The following is a 23,528-nucleotide window of genomic DNA, read 5'->3' on the forward strand; positions in this document are numbered from 1 at the left end:
GTGGTCCTTGACCACGAGAGGGAGGATCTCTGGGCATGCTGCAACCACCAGTGTCCAGGTAGGGGAGGGAAAGGCGAACCGTCCAGGATGGGGCAGGCCCGCTCGTGTGTGACTCGCTCTCCTCACGTTGGCTCTGGGCACCCTCTTCAGATCCTGGGCATGAAACCCCTGCATCACGAGAGCTCGTGGCTGGGTCTCCCTGAGGCTCCTGGCGAGTGCCAGCAGCAGGGGAGCTCGGGGGAGTACCCCGAGAAACAGAAGCGGGGGAGGGGGGGCGACTCTTCTATCTCTTCTGCCGCCGCCGCCGCCTCAGTGACCTGGGAACCCTTGAGACTCTGAGTCTCCTCCCGGGCCTGGTGGCGTTTCTCGCGGGCACGGCGCTTGCTCTTCCGGCCCCGAGGCATGATGACACAGGTCAGGGCCAGCAGGCGGGAGTGTGAGCAGGAAGGCAGGCAACGAGGGCACCTAGGGGAGGGACAAGGAGATGCTGTGAGCACCTTCAGCGGGGAGATTCCTCCCTGGCTTTAAACAAGGCCGCCTCTGCAGGGTCCTTGAGGGCACTGCCCGAGGACCCACAGGGCTCCTGTTCTCCTGCTCAGCCTGTCCCCTGAGACCCCTGTGGAGGACGGTAGAGTGAGCCTTGGGCTACAGTCTGCCAGCCTACCTGAGTGTCACTGGGGTGACAGAAGGGGCTGCCATTGGGACCTTCCGTGTCCTAGGGCGGGGAGTCTGCTCAGTTCATCTTCAGGATCTTTAGGTGGACGGCAGCCAGGGCCTGGGCTTCCTCCCCTCCTTTGCTCTGCAGTTGACACCTCAGTGGTCCCGGGGACCCATGAGGAGGAAGTGAGTGGTGGCCCAGCTCACCGGCCTGACGGGGGGAGCACAGTGCTGACAGCTCTGTGGAGTCCTTTCTATCCTGGGATCACTGGGTCCTCAGTCCCTATTCAGTGCTCTCAGCTGGCTTCACGTAGGGCCTGGGACCCACCCTTCTGCCCTCTGATGGCTTTACCTTCAGGCTAAGGGTCTCACCTCCCTTAGACCTGATGTAAAGGAGCCTCGGCCCGACTGCCCTGTCCTGAGCCTTCAAGTGCTGAAAGCAGGGGCAAGGCTAGACTCTTTGTCGTCCCCACAGCTCAGCGGGTGGGGCATGTTCCCCTTAGTCGTCACTCAGGGTTCTCAGTTTGACTCCTGGGAAGGCCTGTGGCTCCTGTCTCTTTACCTGAGGACATGTGCTCATAGAAAGGCCCACTGCTCTCTGAGAGCCAACAGAAGAAAGTGAGGGTAGCCTGATGTCCCACGTCTACCTGTGGTCTCTGAAGGCAGGAAGCTGGGGCCCACAGATCCAGGCCTTGTTATGCTTGGCCGCGCCGGTCCTCACTCAGGCTCTTCCTCAGTTTGACTCCTGGGAAGACCTATATTTCTCCCTCTCTTCACCTATTACCGTCCCCACTTCTCTGTCACCCTGGGAGGAGTTAAGGGTTGCCTCTGCTCGGCCTGACATCTCTCCAGGCGTCTCCCAGGACTGACAGCAGGGGAGAGATGATGTGCTGCCCCCATTGTTATGGTTTTCATGCTCCACTCCAGCCTTAGGTCCTCACGCCAACTCCTAGCACAACCTGGAAATTTCCCCTGTGCTGAGTCACCAGCCTCGGAGCAAAGTCCTCACCACCCTGAGTCCCCAGAAGTAGAAGTCAGAGTAGGCCACGTGCAGCCACAGCTATTTCTGAGGGGCTTCTGAGGACTAACACAGAGGGCAAGATTCCCCGGGCTCCGCTCTTCTGGGGTTTGTGACCTCAATAGTCCTCACTCTGTCAGGATCTGGGACTCTCCCCTCTACCGACCTGAGTCCTCCCGAGCCGGAGGCAAGTGGGTGACACATGGAACTACCCCTGCCTGGGGCTTCCCCGGGCCGAAAGGGTGGTGGGGCTATGTGTTTGTTCCTCTCTCTCTTCGGTTGGGCGTTCCCCTTGGTCCTCACTCGGAGTCCTTACGCTGGCTCTTCCCGTGACCTAGAGAGGCCTGTGCTCTCATACTACAGCCTTTACTTCCCCGAGACCACCTAGGAGGATGTGAGGGTTGCCTCACGTGGGCATGACTGCCTGTGGTCACTCATGGCCGACAGTAAGGGAGGGATTCTGTGGCGTCCCCGCTTTTATGACTTGGGTGGTTCCCTCAGTCCTCATGGTCCTCTGCTCGACTCTTGGCATGACCTGGAATTCCTCCCTGTGCTCCCCTGAGGCTGGCCCCTGGGACCAAGTGCCTCATCTACCTGAGACGCTCTAAAAGGAAAGGCGTGGGGCGCACCATGCCAACATTCCTGGATTTGCCAAGGGGAGGTATCCAGTGGCAGGGCTCTGCTTTAGGTGGAGTCCCTTTATCCTCATTTAGAGTCACTAGATTTCCAGTCTCTACTGAGTGAGGCTGTTCCCCATAGACCAAGGCCCTCGCCTCCCCGAGACCACCCCCAGTGGAAAGAGGGGGCAGGTCAGCCAGAAAGCTTTGTCCTGGGCCTCCTGGGGCTGACCTCAGGGGCGGGACTCTGCATTCTCCTCTGTTCTGGAGTGAGTGGTCCTCTTGCTCCTCATTCAGGGTCCTCATCATGATGCCTGACCAGACCCAGGACTCCAGCCTCCACTCCCCTGAAGCTGTGCTCCTCAGCACAAAGGCATTACCTTCTTGGGAATTCTGAATTGGAAGTCAGGATGAACCAGATCTGTCCAAAGCTGTTGGGGTCTTCTGAGGAGCAAGACTTTACAAGGCCCCACTCTTCTGGAGTCAGTGGCCCCTCAGTCCTAACTCAGGTTTCTTACCTTGACTTCAGGTAGCATATGGGACTCCACCCTCCCTACTGTCTGTCTGCCAGCCTCAGGCCAAGGCTTTCACCTTCCTGAGACACCAGAAGGGGAGATAAGAGACCTATTCTCTGGCTACTCCTGCCGGGGGCCTCTGTGTGGTCCCCTTTGTTATGGGGAGTCCACTCATCAGCACCCAGTGTCCTCACCCTGAAGCAAATTAAGGCCTGTTAGGATCTCCTACTTGGGCAGAATTGGAGATGCTGCCACAAGACCAAGGAACTCACCTCCCTGAGAACCTCTCCACCCTTGCCCCGGAGGAAAAGAAGGGGTACCTTCAGACAGGCAGCTCTGCGCATGGCCACACAAGGGAGAAAGCAGGGTAGACTTTGTGGGGCCCCCTTCTGTTCTAAGGTCCTCACCTTGAGTAACTATCAGAGGCTGGGACTCCTCCCTCCCCTGACCTGAGGACACAGCTCTTAAACCAAGACTTTTATGTCCCTGAGAAACTTGAAGAGTAAATGAGGAGATGCTGATCTTTTCAGGGTATCTGACATTGCATATGTAGAAGACCCCATTGTCACCGAAAAAATTTTTTTTTTATTCATACCATTCACTTATTCAGCGTTACTGTTACTGTATTCCAAAACAGTGCTTTGGGAACAGGGCCCCTTTTATCCCATGAGATACATTTTGGAGTGGTGAGAAGAAAAATGAATTAAAAGACGTAAGGTCTGGCTTAGGCTGGGAGGAGTGGAAGAGTGTAGGCTCTAGACTATTCCAGACCAGGGGACTAGACCCAGCAAGGTCACTTAATCAGTCTTGTGAACTTGAGACATCTGCAAGTTATTCACCTGTAAAGGGAGTCTGCTAAATCCTATCCTGCGTGAATGTTGGAATGTTATGTACTACATGTAAAGCAGTGGCATACTCATTAAGCAATATTGGGTTTTTGATGAATGGCAGTTATGATATGATTATTATGAACCCCGAAGTGCCACCCTCCCATCAGAGTTTATTTTTAATCCAGTAGGTAGCAGAGAATATGCAGTGCACTAGGGCAAAAGAAACAAATACTCACAAATGAGGTAAATCAAAGTATCTTTTATTTCTACCAAAAGAAAGTTTAAACGAAGTAAGGCAAACCATGAGTTAAATGGCTTTTACTCTCTGTTTTCTCCATTTTTTGTTTCTAAATATTTTCTGTGGTCGCCTTTCACATTTCCATGAAAATCTCTATTGCAGTGCCATGTTTTCTACTTCTGGATCATACAGAAAATATAGATGGTTCGTTTTTCTGTTACATATACCAAAACTGTAACTTTAGAACTCTTTAAACAGCAATAAATATGCAAGCAATGTCATTCACGAATTCTTATTCTTAAGAAAACACACTATCTATTACAAGAAAAAAATTTTGAAAAAACCTAAATCAATCAGTCAATAATATATAGAAGTTACTAGTTTAAAACAGGAAGATAAATAAGATCTATACTTTGTTCCCTCCATCCCTACTACTCTGCACTATTTAGGAGCCTGACTGCTTTCTTCCAAAACAAAGTGAACTAACTGCCCGCGGCCTCCCTCGCTACATGTGGGAGGAACTGCGATCCTTGGCCCTGGAAGGGGCTCTGCCCTCAGCAACAGCTGCAGCCCTGGCCGCGGCTCTCACTCTTGCTCTCTCTTCCGCATCTTTCAGAGCCTCCTCATAGAGATCTGGTAAGGCACTGGGGACGGTACCGATGATCTTGGCCAAAATCTCCAGCACTTTCATCTTGCTGGTTTCAGCGTGGGCTCTCGGGCCCCACAGGAACTCATAGCGTGGAGGATGGCTGTTGGGCACCTGGCGGTATGTCAGGTACTTTTGCTGCACGAAATCTTTGCTGATGAGCCTCTCGGGATCCCCGAAGATCAAGTGCCTCCTCCCAGCATGGTAACCCAACGCATTGAGGAATTTCCAGAGCTCCTCTTCGGTGGCACAGTTGCCCTTCATGAAGATCGCGCCCAGGACAGTCATCAGGAGGCCGGACGTGGGCATCTTGAACTCATCACTCGGACTTGCGTCGCTGGGGAGGACCATCTTCCTGATGAGGGCGTAGGAGTGACTGCTGGGGTCGACTTCCTTCAGCTCGAGGCCAAAGACAGCCTCCATGATATTAGAGGCTCTGCTGAGGATCTGAGGGAAGCGCTTCTTGTACTTCTTGTTGAGAGTCTTCAGCAGTGCTGCCTGCAGGATGGGCTCCTTCGTTATGTACTTCTCCAGCAGGATCTCCACGAACATTGTGGACTTCCTTCTCAGAGGATCTCTGCAACTGCTGCGAATGGAAGGTGCTGCCTGGGAGGTACCTGCACTTTTCTCATCTTGGCTCTGGGCACCCTCTTCAGATCCTGGGCATGAAACCCCTTCATCACGAGAGGTAGTGGTTGGGGCTCCCTGAGGCTCCTGGTGAGTGTCAGCAGCAGGGGAGCTCGGGGAAGTATCCCGAGAAACAGAAGCGGGGGAAGACGGCGACTCTTGTATCTCTTCTGCCGCCGCCGCCGCCGCCGCCTCCTCAGTGGCCTGGGCACCCTTGAGACTCTGAGTCTCCCCCCGGGCCTGGTGGCGTTTCTTTCGGCCATGGCGCTTGTTCCTCCGGCGCCGAGGCATGATGACACAGGTCAGGGCCAGCAGGCGGGAGTGTGGGCAGGAAGGCAGGCAACGAGGGCACCTGGGGGAGGGACAAGGAGATGCTGTGAGCACCTTCAGCGGGGAGATTCCTCCCTGGCTTTAACCAAGGCCGCCTCTGCAGGGTCCTGGAGGGCAATGCTCGAGGACCCACAGGGCTCCTGTTCTCCTGCTCAGCCTGTCCCCTGAGACCCCTGTGGAGGACGGTAGAGTGAGCCTTGGGCCACAGCCAGCCAGCCTTGCCTGGGCGGTACGGGGGTGACAGTGGGGGCTGGCAGGGGAGGTAGGTCCCCACGGTTCCCATTCAGAGTCAGGATGACAGTTGTTGCCAAGACCCCCACCCCCACCCCCTCCCCTCTGCTGCTCTGAAGTTCACACCACCATCTTCCACGACACCCAGGAGGAGGAAAGGGAGCGTTCAGCCCACCACCGAAGGGTCCTGGGACCCTCCCTTCTGCTGCCTGGTGGCTGCCCCTTCAGAACAAAGCTCTAACCTCCCTCGGAACTGGCAGAGGAAATTACGGGCAGTCTCAGCCTGAACCTGGCAGAGGAAAGTACGGGCAGTCTCAGCCTGACAGTCCTTTCTTGGGAGTCTAAGGGTTGACAGGAGGGGACGGGCCACAATCTCTCTTGTCCCTTCTCTTCGGGGTGGGTGACTCCCTCAGTCCTCACTCGGGGTCCTCCCTGGACGGCCGGTGCAGCCTGGAGCTCCTCTCTTGCCCCGAGGGCCATCTGCTCGCACCAGTGCCGGCACCTCCTTGCGTCCCATTCGGAGGCGGTGAGGGTGACCACGCGGCCGCATGTGGCAGAGTTTTACCAGGCCTGCAGCGTGCGGCAGACAGGGCGAGGCCCTGCGGCTGGCGGCCCCACTGGCCCTCACTCAAGGGCTTGGGCTGACTCTTGGGAGTGCTTAGGGACGCGCCTTCTGCTGGCCTGCACCTCCCCTCTCAGACAGCAGCCCTCCCTCCTCCGTGTGTGGCCAGAAGGAAGCGGCTGACAACAGGGGAGGGGTTCTGAGGTGCCCTTGCGACGGGGAGGACGGTCCTCGCCCTGACTCCTCCCGTGCCCTGGAAATCCTCCCTCTGCTGACCTGCGGCCAGCCCCTCAGGACAAGGCCGCCTCCTCCCTGGGCCTCCCGCGTCTGTCCGTCCGTCCGCGTTCGCACTGAGGGAGCCCCTCAGTCTTTAGACCTGCCCGGAGGCTCCCAGGCCGACGTCAGGGGCGGGGTCCGCGTGGCCGCCATTCTGGGGTGTGGAGCCCTGCGGTCCCCACGAGGGTCCCGTCCTTCACGCCACAGGGCCTGGGGTGCTCCCTGTACTGAGCTGAGCCAGGGTCCACCAGCCTCAGAGCGAGGCCTTCCTTGCCCGAGACCCCGCTGGGGAAGCGGATGGACTTTGGGCCTAATAGCCAGGCCCGAGCCTCTGGGGCCGAGAGCAGGGGCGGGGTGGGCGGGGCCTGTGTGGCCGCCTCTTTTTGGAGGGAATGCGGATTGGGGGTGTCGGGGGCGTGTCCCTGCACTTCTAACTGGGGTCACCTCACACCTTGACACCTGACGAGACCTGGCACTCCTCCCGCGGCTTACCCTCGCTGGTCGGCAGATCTCAAAAATGGCGCGTCCTCACAGCGCGGTTAGGAGGACGTCACATCCGGTCATGCGCATCTGGGGTCCAGGAGGCCAGCAGGGGCGGGGAGGGGCCGGGCCAGGGCGGGGCAGGGCGGGACAGGGCGGGACGGAGGTGGGGGGGTGTTTCTGGGGGAGCTTCCCGCAGGCCTGGCACGAGGGCCTTTCATTGACTCTTGGCGGGTCCTGGGACATTTCCGTCTGCTGAGCTGAGTCAGCAGGCGTCACAGCTTGGCTCTCATTTCTGTCGGCGCCTCCAGCCGGAAGTATCTGGGGCCCTGAGCCTCACAGCCATGCCTGGGTCCCCCGAGACTGACAGTGAGGGCTCTTTGGGGCCCCCTCTTCTGTGGTGGATGCTGCTCTCAGTCCTCTCTCAGTGTCTTCTCTTGACTCCCTGTAGGTGCTGGGCTACCTCCCGTCTGCTGACCTGAGGCCAAGGCCTCACATCAAAGACATCAACTCCCTGAGACTGCTGGTGTGAAGTGCAGGCACATCTCATCTGGACTCTTCTGCCTGGAGCCTCCCAGACATGGCTGCTGCAGGTAAGATGAGCTGAGGGGAAAGGAGGCGAGAGTCTCTTCTGTGGTTTGGAGCCCGTCAGGTCTCACTCAAGGTCCTCACATTGACTGCTGGCGGGGCCTGCGATTCCTTCCTTCTCTGGTATGAATCCATCCCTGTCCCCAGCCATGCCCCACAGAATCCCAGAGGAGTTAGTGAAGGGGCGCCTTAGCCTGACAGTTCCCACTGTGGTCTCTCTTTGTTGACAGCAGGGGCATTGCCCAAAAGTTCAGAAATGAATTTCTGTCCTTTTGTACAACTACTGTGTTACTTGCTTTTCTCTTTTAGTCCGTGTGCGATGGTCTATTAAGATGATCACTTAAAAAGGCCAGTTGTCATGCACTAAGAAAGTTTCAGATGGTTATTTCACAGCCTGTGGACCATACTGCCACATCCAGCCCAATCTTTGGTGTCCCATGCTCCTGGCATGCGGGCTCTGAAATGCTGCCTCAGATTCCTTCAGTGAAGCAGTAGAGATTCATGGTCCCAGAGCACAGTGGAAGAATCAAGGGCTCAACGTTATAGGCTTTTCTCTAATCAATCCTGTCCTGCCTCTCTTGCAGGCTACAGACCTGTCTCGAATTCAGGGCATCCCCCTTCCTGCCCACACTCAGGTTCTAGTTCATGGAGACTTATTGTCTTTCAGGGATTATTTAGTTTTTTAAAATTTTCTTGTTAATGTTTTTTCTTTATTCCTTCTCTAATTTTTCCGTGGTTGATTTTGGGTTCAGGAAACAGTAGCCCATGTTTGATTGTCATCAGCTGCTATGGATAAGGTACTAAAGCTGTAAATAAATGAAGGAAAATTGATACTGTTACAATGTCTGTGCCTGATGAATACACATAACATACTATTCTGGTTGAGACTTCTTTTTCCTAAGTCAATCAGGAAATTCTTATTGTTGCCTCCATGTAGATTATATACATATTTGTATGGTTTCTTTCTAGGTATGTTTTTATATTGTTGCTTTTGTCTATGGTGTATTTTCTTTTTTTTGATTTTTTTTTAACATCTTTTTTGGAGTATAATTGCTTTACAATGGTGTGTTAGTTTCTGCTTTATAACAAAGTGAATCAGTTATACATATACATATATCCCCATATCTCTTCCCTCTTGCATCTCCCTCCCTCCCACCCTCCCTATCCCACCACTCTAGGTGGTCACAAAGCACCGAGCTGATCTCCCTGTGCTATGCGGCTGCTTCCCACTAGCTATCTGTTTTACGTTTGGTAGTGTATATATGTCCATGCCACTCTCTCACTTTGTCCCAGCTTACCCTTGCCCCTCCCCATATCCTCATGTCCATTCTCTAGTAGGTCTGCATTTTTATTCCCATGTTGCCCCTAGGTTCTTCATGACCATTTATTATTTTTTTTAGATTCCATCTATATGTGTTAGCATACGGTATTTGTTTTTCTCTTTCTGACTTACTTCACTCTGTATGACAGTCTCTAGGTCCATCCACCTCGCTACAAATACCTCAGTTTCGTTTCTTTTTATTGATGAGTAATATTCCATTGTATATATGTGCCACATCCTCTTTATCCATTCATCTGTTGATGGGCACTTAGGTTGCTTCCATGTCCTGGCTATTGTAAATAGAGCTTCAATGAACATTTTGATACATGCCTCTTCTTGAATTATGGTTTTCTCAGGGTATTTGCCCAGTAGTGGGATTGCTGGGTTATATGGTAGTTCTATTTGTAGTTTTTTAAGGAACCTCCATACTGTTCTCCATAGTGACTATATCAATCTACATTCCCACCAACAGTGCAAGAGGGTTCCCTTTTCTCCACACCCTCTCCAGCATTTACTGTTTGTAGATTTTTTGATGATGGCCATTCTGACCAGTGTGAGATGACATCTCGTAGTTTTGATTTGCATTTCTCTAATGATTAATGATGTTGAGCATTCTTTCAAGTGTCTGTTGGCAATCTGTATGTCTTCTTTGGAGAAATGTCTATTTAGGTCTTCTGCCCATGTTTGGATTGGGTTGTTTATCTTTTTCATATTGAGCTGCATGAGTTGCTTGTATGTTTTGGACATTAATCCTTTGTCAGTTGCTTCATTTGCAAATATTTTCTCTCATTCTGAGGGTAGTCTTTTCGTCTTATGGTTTCCTTTGCTATGCAAAAGCTTTTAAGTTTCAGTGGGTCCCATTTGTTTATTTTTGTTTTTATTTCCATTTCTCTAGGAGGTGGGTCAAAAAGGATCTTGCTTTCATTTATGTCACAGAGTGTTCTGCCTATGTTTTCCTCTAAAAGGTTGATGGTGTCTGGCCTTACATTTAGGTCTTCAATCCATTTTGAGTTTATTTTTGTGTGTGGTGTTAGGGAGTGTTCTGATTTCATTCTTTTACATGTAGCTGTCCAGTTTTCCCAGCACTACTTATTGAAGAGGCTGTCTTTTCTCCACTGTAAATTCTTGCCTCCTTTATCAAAGATAAGGTGACCGTATGTGCGTGGGTTTATCTCTGGACTTTCTATCCTGTTTCATTGATCTATATTTGTGTTTCTCTGCCAGTACCATACTGTCTTGATCACTGTAGCTTTGTTGTATAGTGCAAAGTCAGGGAGCCTGATTCTTCCAGCTCCGTTTTTCTTTCTCAAGATTGCTTTGGCTATTCGGGGTCTTTTGTGTTTCCATACAAATTGTAAAATTTTTTGTTCTAGTTCTGTGAAAAATGCCAGTGGTAGTTTGATAGGGATTGCATTGAATCTGTAGATTGCTTTGGGTAGTAGAGTGATTTTCACAATGTTGGTTCTTCCGATTGAAGAACATGGTATATCTCTCCATCTACTTGTATCATCTTTAATTTCTTTCATCAGTGTCTTATAATTTTCTGCATACAGGTCTTTTGTCTCCTTAGGTACGTTTATTCTTAGATATTTTATTCTTTTTGTTGCAATGGTGAATGGGGGTGTTTTCTTAACTTCACTTTCAGATTTTTCATCATTAGTGTATAGGAATGCAAGAGATTTCTGTGCATTAATTTTGTATCCTGCTACTTTACCAAATTCATTGATTAGCTCTAGTAGTTTTCTGGTAGCATCTGTAAGATTCTCTATGTAGAGTATCATGTCATCTGCAAACAGTGACAGCTTTACTTCTTCTTTTCCAATTTGGATTGCTTTTATTTCTTTTTCTCCTCTGAATGCTGCTGTGGTTAAAACTTCCAATACTGTGTTGAATAATAGTGGTGCGAGTGGACAACCTTGTCTTGTTCCTGATCTTAGTGGAAATGATTTCAGTTTTTTACCATTGAGGATGATGTTGGCTGTGGGTATGTCATATATGGCCTATATTATGTTGAGGAAATTTCCATCTATGTCTACTTTCTGGAGGGTTTTTATCATAAATGGGTGTTGAATTTTGTCGAAAGCTTTCTCTGCATCTATTGAGATGATCATCTGGTTTTTCTCCTTCCATTTGTTAATATGGTGTATCATGTTGATCGATTTCCATCTGTTGAAGAATCCTTGCATTCCTGGGATAAACCCCACTGGACCATGGTGTATGATCCTTGTAATGTGCTGCTGGACTCTGTTTGCTAGTATTTTGTTGAGGAGATTTGCATCTATGTGCATCAGTGGTATTGGGCTGCAGTTTTCTTTCTTTGTGACATCTTTGTCTGGTTTTGGTATCAGAGTGATGGTGGCCTCGTAGAATGAGTTTGGGAGTGTTCCTCCCTCTGCTATATTTTGGAAGAGTTTGAGAAGGATAGGTGTTAGCGCTTCTCTAAATGTTTGATAGAATTCGCCTGTGAAGCCATCTGGTCCTGGGCTTTTGTTTGTTGGAAGATTTTTAATCACAGTTTCAATTTTAGTGCTTGTGATTGGTCTGTTCATATTTTGTATTTCTTCCTGGTTCTGTCTCGCAAGGTTGTGCATTTCTAAGAATTTGTCCATTTCTTCCAGTTTGTCCATTTTATTGGCATAGAGTTCCTTGTAGTAATCTCTCATGATCCTTGGTATTTCTGCAGTGTCAGTTGTTACTTCCCCTTTTTCATTTCTAATTCTATTGATTTGAGTTTTCTCGCTTTTTTTCTTGATAAGTCTGGCTAATGGTTTATCAATTTTGTTTATCGATAGACCTAGAGTCTGTCATACACAGTGAAGTAAGTCAGAAAGAAAAAGACAAATACCGTATGCTAACACATATATATGGAATTTAAGAAAAAAAAATGTCATGAAGAACCTAGGGGTAAGGCAGGAATAAAGACGCAGACCTCCTAGAGAACGGACTTGAGGTTAGGGGGAGGGGGAGGGGTGAGCTGTGACGGGGCGAGAGAGAGTCATGGACATATACACACTAACAAATGTAGTAAGGTAGATAGCTAGTGGGAAGCAGCCGCATGGCACGGGGATATTGGCTCGGTGCTTTGTGACAGCCTGGAGGGGTGGGATAGGGAGGGTGGGAGGGAGGGAGACGCAAGAGGGAAGAGATATGGGGACATATGTATATGTATAACTGATTCACTTTGTTATAAAGCAGAAACTAACACACCATTGTAAAGCAATTATACCGCAATAAAAATGTTAAAAAATAAAATAAAATAAAAAAGAATTAGTTAAATAATTAAAAAAAAAATTTTGTTTATCTTTTCGAAGAACCAGCTTTTAATTTTATTGATGTCTGCTATCATTTCTTTCATTTCTTTTTCATTTATTTCTGATATGATCTTTAATATTTCTTTCCTTCTGCTAACTTTGGGCTTTTTTTGTTTTCTTTCTCTGATTGCTTTAGGTGTAAGGTTAGGTTGTTTATTTGAGATTTCTCTTGTTTCTTGAGGTAGGATTGTATTGCTGCAAACTTCCCTCTTAGAACTGCTTTTGCTGCATCCCATAGGTTTCGGGTCATCGTGTTTCATTGTCATTTGTGTCTAGGTATTTTTTCATTTCCTCTTTGATTTCTTCAGTGATCTCTTGGTTATTAAGTAGTGTGTTGTTTAGCCTCCATGTGTTTGTATTTCTTACAGATTTTTTCCTGTAATTGATATCTAGTCTCATAGCGTTGTGGTCGGGAAAATATACTTGATAGGAGTTCAAGTTTCTTAAATTTACCAACGCTTGATTCGTGACCCAAGATATGATGTATCCTGGAGAATGTTCCACGAGCACTTGAGAAGAATGTGTATTCTGTTGTTTTTGGATGGAATGTCCTATCAATATCAATTAAGTCCATCTTGTTTAATGTGTCATTTAAAGCTTGTGTTTCCTTATTTATTTTCATTTTGGATGATCTGTCCATTGGTGAAAGTGGGGTGTTAACGTCCCCTACTATGATCGTGTTACTGTCACTTTCCCCTTTTATGGCTGTTAGTATTTGCCTTACGTATTGAGGTGCTCCTATGTTGGAGTGCATAAATATTTACAGTTGTTATAGCTTCTTCTTGGATTGATCCCTTGATCACTATGTAGTGTCCTTCTTTGTCTGTTCTAATAGTCTTTGTTTTAAAGTCCATTGTGTCGGATATGAGAATTGCTACTATGGTTTTCTTTTGGTTTGCATTTGCATGGAATATCTTTTTCCATCCCCTAACTTTCAGTTTGTATGTGTCCCTAGGTCTGAAGTGGGTCTCTTGTAGACAGCATACATATGGGTCTTGTGTCTGTATCCATTCAGCCAATCTATGTCTTCTGGTTGGAGCATTTAGTCCATTTACATTTAAGGTTATTATTGATATGTATGTTCCTATTACCATTTTCTTAATTGTTTTGGGTTTATTATTGCAGGCCTTTTCCTTCTCTTGTGTTTCCTGCGTAGGGTAGTTCCTTTAGCATTTGTTGTAAAGCTGGTTTGGTGGTGCTGAATTCTCTTAGCTTTTGCTTGTCTGTAAAGGTTTTAATTTCTCCATCAAATCTGAATGAGATCCTTGCTGGGTAGAGTAATCTTGGTTGTAGGTTTTTCTCCTTCATCACTTTAAATATGTCCTGCCACTCCATTCTGGCTTGCAGAGTTTCTGCTGAAAGATCAGCTCTTAACCTTCTGGGGATTCCCTTAGGTGTTATTTGTTGTTTTTCTCTTGCTGCTTTTAGTATTTGTTCTTTGTATTTAATTTTTGATAGCTTGGTTAGTATGTGTCTTGGCATGTTTCTCCTTGGATTTATCCTGTATGGGGCTCTCTGTGCTTCCTGGACTTGATTAACTATTTCCCTTCCCATATTAGGGAAGTTTTCAATTATAATCTCTTGAAATATTTTCTCAGTCCCTTGCTTTTCCTCTTCTTCTTCTGGGACCCCTATTATTCAAATGTTGGTGTGTTTAATGTTGTCCCAGAGGTCTCTGAGACTGTCCTCAATTCTTTTCATTCTTTTTTCTTTATTCGGCTCTGCAGTATTTATTTCTGCTATTTTATCTTCCAGGTCACTTATCCGTTTTTCTGCCTCAGTTATTCTTCTATTGATCCCTTCTAGAGAATTTTTAATTTCATTTATTGTGTTGTTCATCACTGTTTGTTTACTCTTTAGTTCTTCCAAGTCCTTGTTAAATGTTTCTTGTATTTTCTCCATTCTGTTTCCAAGCTTTTGGATTATCTTTACTATCATTATTCTGAATTCTTTTTCAGGTAGACTGCCTATTTCCTCCTCATTTGTTAGGTCTGGTGGGTTTTTATCTTGCTCCTTCATCTGCTGTGTGTTTCTCTGTCTTCTCATTTTGCTTAATTTACTGTGTTTGGGGTCTCCTTTTCGCAGGCTGCAGGTTCGTACTTCCCGTTGTTTTTGGTGTCTGTCCGCAGTGGCTAAGGTTGATTCAGTGGGTTGTGTAGGCTTCCTGGTGGAGGGGACTAGTGCCTGTGTTCTGGTGGATGAGGCTTCCTGGTGGAGGGGACTAGTGCCTGTGTTCTGGTGGATGAGGCTTATCTTTCTTGTGGGCAGGTCCACGTCTGGTGGTGTGTTTTGGGGTGTCTGTGGCCTTATTATAATTTTCGGCAGCCTTTGTGCTAATGGTTGGGGGTGTGTTCCTGTCTTGCTAGTTGTTTGGCATGGGGTGTCCAGCACTGTAGCTTGCTGGTCATTGAGTGGAGCTGGGTCTTGGCATTGAGATGGAGGTCTCTGGGAGATTTTTGCCGTTTGATATAACGTGGAGCTCGGAGGTCTCTTGTGGACCAGTGTCCTGAACTTGGCTCTCTCACTTCAGTGGCACAGCCCTGATGCCTGGCTGGAGCACCACGAGCCTGTCCTCCACTCGGCTCAGGATAAAAGGGAGAAAAAAAAGAAAGAAAGAAAGAAGAAGATAAAATAAATTAAAATAAAGTTATTAAAATAAAAAATAATGATTAAGAAAAAAATGTTTTAAGTAAAAAAAAAAAGGCGAACAGACAGAACCCCAGGACAAACGGTAAAAGCAAAGCTCTACAAACAAAATCATACACAGAAGCATACACATTCACACTTACAAAAAAGAGAGAAAGAGAAAACATATATTTATATATCGTTGCTCCCAATGTCCACCTCCTCAATTTGGGATGATTCGTTGTCTATTCATGTATTCCACTGATGCAGGGTACATCAAGCTGATTGTGGAGATTTAATCTGCTGCTCCTGAGGCTCCTGGGAGAGATTTCCCTTTCTCTTCTTTGTTCGCACAGCTCCCAGGGTTCAGCTTTGGATTTGGACCCCCCCTCTGCGTGTAGGTCGCCTGAGGGCATCTGTTCTTCGCTCAGAGAGGACGGGGTGAAAGGAGCAGCTGATTCGGGGGCTCTGGCTCACTCAGGCCGATGGGAGGGAGGGGTACGGATTGTGGGGCGAGGCTGCGGAGGCCAGCGTGACGTTGCACCAGCCTGAGGCGTGCCGTGCGTTCCCCCGGGTAAATTGTCCCTATATCACGGGACCCTGGCAGTGGCGGGCTGCACAGGCTCCCGGGAGGGGGGAGGTGTGGAGCGTGACCTGTGCTCGCACACAGGCTTCTTGATGGCGGCAGCAGCGGCCTTAGCATCTCATGCCCGTCTCTGGGGTTCGCCTTGACAGCCGCACCTCGCCCCCCTCCTTGGAGCTCCTTTAAGCGGCGCTCTGAATCCCCTCTCTTCACACACCAGGAAACAAAGAGGAGAAAAAGTCTCTTGTCTCTTCGGCAGCTCCAGACTTTTTCCCGGACTCCATCCCGGCTAGCTGTGGCGCACTATCCCCTTCAGGCTGTGTTTACCCAGCCAACCCCAGTCCTCTCCCTGGGATCCGACCTCCGAAGCCCTGAAGCCCGAGCCTCAGCTCCCAACCCCCACCTGCCCCGGCGGGCGAGCAGACAAGCCTCTCGGGCTGGTGAGTGCTGGTCGGCACCGATCCTCTGTGCGGGAATCTCTGAGCCTTGCCCTCCGCACCCCTGTTGCTGCACTCTCCTCCGTGGCTCCGAAGCTTCCACCCTCCGCCACCCACGGTGTCCGCCCGCGAAGGGGCTTCCTAGTGTGTGGAAACCTTTCCTCCTTCACAGCTCCCTCCCACTGGTGCAGTTGCCGTCCCCATTCTTTGGTCTCTGTTTTTTCTTTCTTCTTTTGCCCTACCCAGGTACGTGGGGGAGTTTCTTGCCTTTTGGGAGGTCTGAGGTCTTCTGCCGGCGTTCAGTAGTAAATGTTCTGTAGGAGTTGTTCCACGTGTAGTTGTATTTCTGATGTATCTGCGGGACGAAGGTGATCTCTGTGTCTTACTCTTTTGCCATCTTGAAGCTCCTGATGTATTTTCTATCAACATGATCTAAGGAATTGTTGATACTGTTTCCGGCCAGTCTCCTGATTTCGCTGTGATCTTTTTTTCCACCAGGTTTCTGAAGTTCCTTATATGTTTGACTATTTTCTGTGCCGATTCCCTTAGAGTTTTAATTAGAGGATCGAATTATTGGCATTGTTATCTTTTGCTTTTCGTTACTCATGACTCTTATTTATTTGGTATTGTTGTATATAGCTTTGTACTGGCTATGTGTTCTTGTCCAGATTTTTTTCTAGTTTTTAAATCAATAGACTTTTTGAAAGAACAGATTCAGGACTACAGAAAATTAAGCAGATAGTGCAAAGAGTTCCCATACAGCCACTCACTTCTTCCAGTTAGATTCTCCTATTATTAACATCTTATATTGGTTCAATGGATACAAGTTCATTTGTTATAATTGATCAACTAATAGTGATACATTATTATTGACTATTGTCCACTGATTATAACACATTTCACTTTTTGTGCTTTACACTTCTATAGTGGTTGATAGAGGCATGACGTCATCTACTCACCAACAGAGCATCATGCAGAAGAGTTTCACTGCCCTAAAAATCTCCCGTGCTCCACCTGTCCATCCCTCAAAACCTCACTTTGAGCCCCTGACAACTCTGAACTTTTTGCTCTCTCTAGAGTTTTGCCTTTTCCAGAATATAATGTTGATGGAATTCTACAGTATGTAGGCTTTTTATTTATTTATTTATTTCACATCTTTATTGGAGTATAATTGCTTTACAGTGGTGTGTTAGTTTCTGCTTTATAACAAAGTGAATCCGTTATACATATATCCCCATATCTCTTCCCTCTTGCGTCTCCCTCCCTCCCACCCTCCCTATCCCACCCCTCTAGGTGGTCTCAAAGCACCGAGCTGATCTCCCTGTGTTATGCGACTGCTTCCCACAAGCTATCTGTTTTACGTTTGGTAGTGTATATATGTCCATGCCACTCTCTCACTTCATCCCAGCTTACCCTTCCCCCTCCCCATATCCTCAGGTCCATTCTCTAGTAGGTCTGCATCTTTATTCCTGTCTTGCCCCTAGGTTCTTCTTGACCACTTTTTTCCCTTAGATTCCAGATGTATGTGTTAGCATACAGTATTTGTTTTTCTCTTTCTGACTTACTTCACTCTATATGACAGACTCTAGGTCCATCCACCTCACTACAAATAACTCAATAAGTAGGCCTTTTAAACTAGTTCCTTTTGCTAATCAATATACATTTAAGTTTCTCTATATCTGTTTGTGGTTTGAAATGTCATTTCTTTTCATGGCTGAATAGCATTCCATCACGTGGACTACCACAGTTTGTGTACCCATTCATGTGCTGAAGGTCATCCTGGTTGATTTCAGTTTCTGGCAGCTATGAATTAGTGTACTATTAACATTTGTTTGAAGGCTTTTGGATGGACATAAGTTTTCAACTCTTTTGAGTAAATACCTAGGCGTTTAATTGCTAGATCATGTGATAAGATTATGTTTAGCTTAAAAGAAACTTCCAGACAGTTTCCAGTGTGTCTCTATCACTTTGCATTCCCTTTAGCACTGAATGAGAGTTGCTATTGGTCCCCATCCTTGCCAGCATTTGGTATTGTCTGGTGTTTGTTTTTGTTTTAGCCATATTGATAGGTATCTCATTGTTATTTTAATCCCAAATTCCGTGAAGACCTGTGATGTTGATCATCTTTTCGTATGCTACTTCCCATCTGTGTATATTTTTGGTGAGGCGTCTGTTCATCTCTTTTAACCACTGTTAAATTGACTTTTTTGTTCTCTTATTGTGGAGTTTTTTAAGAGTTCATTGTATATTTTTGATTCATGTTTATTATCAGATATGTGTCTTACAATTATTTTTTTCCCAGTCTGTGGCTTGTCTTTCCATTCTCTTAAAAGTACCTTTTACAGAGTAGAAGTTTTTAATTTTAATGAAGTTCAGCTTATCATTTTTCTCTTTCATGGATTGTGCTTTTGGTGTTGTGTCTAAAATCTCGTTGCCAAACCCAAGACTTTCTCCTATATTACCTTCTGTTTTGCTTGCTTTTTTTTGTTTGTTTATTTTCCCACTCCTCATGGCAGGCAGGATCTTAGTTCCCTGACCAGGGATGAAACCCATGCCCCCTGCAGTGGAAGTGCAGTCTTAACCACTGGACTGTGAGGGGAGTCCCTGGATTTTTTTAATTTTGAGTTTTCCATTTAGGTCTGTGATCCATTTTGAGTTAATTGTTTTGCAACATGTAAAGTCTGTATCAGCATTCTTTTTTGTTGTATGTGGATGTCTAGTTGTCCCAGCACTGTGAGTTAAAAGACTCCTTTCTCTATTGAATTGCCTTTGCTCCTTTGTTAAAGATCAGTTGACTGTATGAGGGGTCTGTTTCTAGGTTTTCTATTCTGTGCCTTGGTCTATTTGTCTCTTCTTTTGCTAATAGTATGTGGTTTTGCTTATTGTAGCTTTAAAGTCTGTTTTGAAATCCAGTAATATCAGTTCTCTGACTTTTATCTTCTTCGGTATTGATTTGAGTTGGTTATTATGGATCTTTTCATTTTTTATATAAACTTTAGATTGTTTGTTGCTATCTACAAAATACCTTGCTGCAGTTTTGAGCAGAATTGTATTGAGTATATAAATCAAGTTGGGAGTAACTGACATCTCAATAATCTTGCATCCTCCTATCCATGAACATGGAGTGTTTATTTATTTAGATTTTCTTTAATTTTTTTCAGTGACATTTGTATTTCTCATATGAATCTTATACATATTTTTCTAAGAATTATTTATAATCGATCTTTTTTTGGTGGTAATGTAAATGGCATTAGGTTTTTCAATTGCAAGTTCAGTTTGTTTATTGGAAAACAATTGACTGTTGAATATTAACCTTGGCTTACTGATACCAGGAGTTTTCTTGTTGTTGGTTATTTGAGATTTCCTACATAGACAATTAGGTCATCTGTGAGCAAAAACAGGTTTATTTTTTCCTTTCAAATCTGTAGATCTTTTGCTTCCTTCTCCTATCTTATTGCATTGGCTAGGACTTCCAGTCCAGTGTTGAATAGGCATGGTGAGAAGGGATATCTTAGCCTCGTTCCTGATCTTATAGTGTGAGAGCATCTATCTTCTCAGTATGAAGTAGGATGTTTTACCTGTTTTTTAATTTTTTATTTTTAGATGTTCTATTCAGTATATGAAGCTGAGCCAATGCCTGTCTACTTCTAGTTTGCTGGGAAATTTTATGATGAATGGGTATTGGATTTTATGAAAATTTTTTTCTTCTTTTGATATGATCATGTGATTATTTTCTTTAGCCTAGTGATATGATGAGTTAGCATTACTGATTTTCAAATGTTGCACACCTGAAATAAAGTCCACTTAGTTGTGGTATATAATTCCTTTTATACATTGTTAGATTTGTTTTGCTTATATTTTGTTGGGGAATTTGCATCTATGTTCATGAGAGATGTTGGTGGTCAATTCTCCTTTCTTTTAATTTCTTTTTCTGGTTTTGACATTAGAGTGATGTTGGCCTCATAGAATGAATTAGGAATTGTCCCCTCTGCTTCTGTTTTCTGGAAGAGATTGTAGAGAATTGTTTTCATGTCTTCCTTAAATTTTTGTTAGAATTCATCAGTGAAATCATCTGGGCCTGGTGCTGTCTTTATTGGAAGCTTATTAATTATAGATTAAATTTCTTTAATAGATGCAGACCTATTCTGATTATCTGTTTATCCTTGTATAGTTTTGGGAAATTGTATCTTCAAGTAATTTGTCGATTTAACTTTTCAAATTTGTAGGCCTAGAGTTGTTTTTAATATTCATTTATTATCCTTTTAATATCCGTGGAATCAGTAGTGATTGCCCTTCTTCATTTCTGCTATTAGTGATTTCATTGGTGTTTTCTCTCTTTTTATTTTCCTTGAGTAGCCTGGTTAGACTGTTATCTTGTTTTTTCTTTTTTTTCTTTTGGATATGTTCAAAGAGACAGCTTCTGGTTTTGTTGTTTTTCTCTATTTTTTCCCTTTCTTCAGTGTCATTGATTTCTGTTTTGATTTATTATTTCTTTTTCCTCTGCTTTTTTCCTCTTCTTTCACCAGTTTACTAAGGTAGAAGCTTAAATTATTGATTTTAGATTTTTCTAGTATAGACATTCAATGCTATACATGTCCCTTTAAGTACTGGTTTTGCTATATTGCACAACTTTTGATAAGTTGTAATTTTGTTTCCATTTAGTTAAACATATTTTAGAATTTCTCATTAGATTTACTCTTTGGCCCATGTGTTATTTAGAAGTATATTGTTTAATCTCCAAATACCCTTGATTTTCTTGCTATTGTTTGTTATCAGTTTCTAGTTTATTTCCATTGCAGAATGAGATCATTCTTTATATCATTTATATTCTTTTAAGTTTGATGATGTGTGTTTTATGGCATAGAATGTGATCTATCTTGGTGTATGTTCCATGTGGACTTGAAAATGTGCTTTCTGCTGTTGTGAAGTATTCTATGCATGTCATTTAGATCTAGTTAATTGATGTTGCTTTTCAGTTCAACTGCACCTTACTGATTTTCTGCCTAGTGGATTTGTCAATTATGAAAAGAGATGTGTTGACATCTCCTATATAAGAGTAGATGTGTCTCATCAGTGTTTGCCTCATGTATCTTAACAGAATTTTTTGGTGCATACACATTAAGGGTTGCCATGATTTCTTTGAGAATTGGCCACTTAATCATTAAGTAATGCCCATCTTTATTCCTGACTTTCTTGTTGTGAATACTGCTTTGTCTGAAATAATATAGCTAGAGCAGTTGTTTTCTTTTTTTCACTCATATTAGCATGGTAGAGTTTTCTCCATCCCTTTACTTTTTTTGTTTTGAATTTTATTTTATTTTATTTTTTTACACAGCAGGTTCTTATTAGGTATCTGTTTTGTACATATTGGTATATATACGTCTATCCCAATCTCCCCATTCATCCCACCCCCGCTTTGCCCCCCTTGGTGTCCATACGTTTGTTCTCTACATCTGTGTCTCTATTTCTGCCTTGCAGACCAGTTCATCTGTACCATTTTTCTAGATTCCATATGTAGGCATTAATATACAATATTTGTTTTTCTCTTTCTGGCTTACTTCACTCTGCATGATAGTCTCTAGGTCCATCCACGTCTCTACAAATGACCCAATTTCATTCCTATTTATGGCTGAGTAATACTCCATTGTATATATGTACCACACCTGCTTTATCCATTCATCTGTCGATGGGCATTTAGGTTGCTTCCATGACCTGGCTATTGTATCCATCCCTTTACTTTTAATAATTTCATGTCTTTATATTTAAAGTGTGTTTCTTGTAAACAGCATAGGGTTAGATCTTCTTTGTTTTCATTCTTTTTATCAATCTCTACCTTTCAATTGGTATATTTAGACCATTCACATTAAAAGTGATTATTGATATAGTTGGATTAACATTGACCATATTTGTAACTGTTTTCTACTCCTTGAGCTTACTCTTTGTTTCCTTTTTAATCTTGTGCTCTCTTTCTGCCTTCTCTAGTTGTAATTCAAGATTTCATGTTATTCCATTTTCTCTCCTCTTTCGCATATCAGTTATACATTTATAAAATTTCTAGTGGTTTCTGTAGCGTTTGCGTTATACATTTGCAACGTATTCAAGTCCTCTTTCAAATAACCCCATCCTGCTTCACGGTTAGTGCAAGTATCTCGTAACAGTGCAAGTATACTATTTCTGCCATTTATTTCTCTTATCCATAATGTATAATCACTGGATGCATTGCTGTTATATTATTATTTTGAAGAAATAGTTATCTTTTTTGAGCAGTTGAAAATAATAAAAATAAAAAGCTTTTTTTAATCTTCATTTATTTCTTGTGTTACTCTCTTCCTTTCTTTATGTCAGCCAAAGCTTCTGACCTATATCATTTTCCTTTTCCCAGAAGAACTTCTTTTAACATTTCTTGCAAAGTAGATCTGTGTGACAAATTTCTGTCAGTTTTTTTGTCTGTCAGAGAAAGTCTTTATTTCTCATTACTGTTGAAGGATTTTCTCCCCCTGGCTACAGAATTCTAGGTTGGTGGTAGTGTTTTTGTTGTTGTTGTTGGGTTTTTTCATTTCAATGCCTAAATTTAACTGTAGCCTTTTCTTGATAGCATCGTTTGTGAAGAGAAATCTTGGTAATTGTTACCCTTGATCCTCTATAGTAAGTTCTTTTTTCCTCTAGCTCGTCTCAAGAATTCTCTTTCTGTTTGGTTTTCTGTGGTTTGAGTATGATATGCCTAGGTGTAGATTTTTTTTCCTCTTTATCCTGCTTGGTGTTCTCCGAGGTTCCTAGATCTATGGTTTAGTGTCTGTCATTAATTTGGGGAAATTCTCAGTCATTATTACTTTGAAAATTCTGCTTCTTTTTCTGTTTCTTCTCAGATTATTCCCACTATGCATATGTTACATCTCTTGTAATTGTTCCACAATCCTTGGTTACTCTTTTCCTTTTTAAAAATTATTTTGTTTTCTCTTTGCTTTTTAGTTTGAGGGGTTTCTATCAACGTATATCTTTAATTTCACTGAGTCTTTCCTTGGCCATATGCAGTCTACTGGTGAGTCTATCAGTGGTATTCTTCATGTCAGTTTCGATGTTTTTGATTTCTCACATTTCCTTTTGATGCTTTCCTACAGTTTCCGTCTCTCTACGTACATTACCTACTATTCTTGCATGTTGTTCCCTTTTTCCATTAGAGGCCTAGCGTATGAATCATAAGTATTCTAAAATCCTAGTCTGATATTCCAGATTATCTCCTATATCTGAGTGTGGTTAATTTACTTGCTTTGTTTAATCAGACTGTGTTTTTCTGCCTTTTAGCATATCTTATAATTTTTCGTTGAAGGCTGGACTTGATGTATTGGATAATAGGAACCGATTTAAAGGGCCTTTAGCATGAGAGTTTGTATTTATCAGCGTAAGAGTTATGTCGTGTTTACTGTTTGCTCTTACTGTAGGCGCCTGAGATTTCAATTTCCTTGAGTGTTCTTGTTGTCTTTGGTTTTCCCTAGGAACACCTTCATAAGTGGTCTAAGCCTTGCAGTTCTTTCAGCAGGAATCCTCTGGTATTATATTGGAAGCTTGTTGATGCCGTGGTAAGGTGTCCAGGAAGTGTTCTATAATCCTGTGATTAGCTGTCTGTGTTTTAGTGGCT

General features: G+C 44.6%; 1 pseudogene; it reads right to left on the bottom strand.

Moving 5' to 3' along the window:
• Window positions 1-4,316: 4,316 nt before the first annotated feature.
• Window positions 4,317-5,761, bottom strand: LOC132418518 (melanoma-associated antigen B4-like; annotated as a pseudogene).
• Window positions 5,762-23,528: the final 17,767 nt, after the last annotated feature.

This window comes from Delphinus delphis, chromosome X (assembly GCF_949987515.2).
Source record: "Delphinus delphis chromosome X, mDelDel1.2, whole genome shotgun sequence".
Classification (NCBI taxonomy): domain Eukaryota; kingdom Metazoa; phylum Chordata; class Mammalia; order Artiodactyla; family Delphinidae; genus Delphinus; species Delphinus delphis.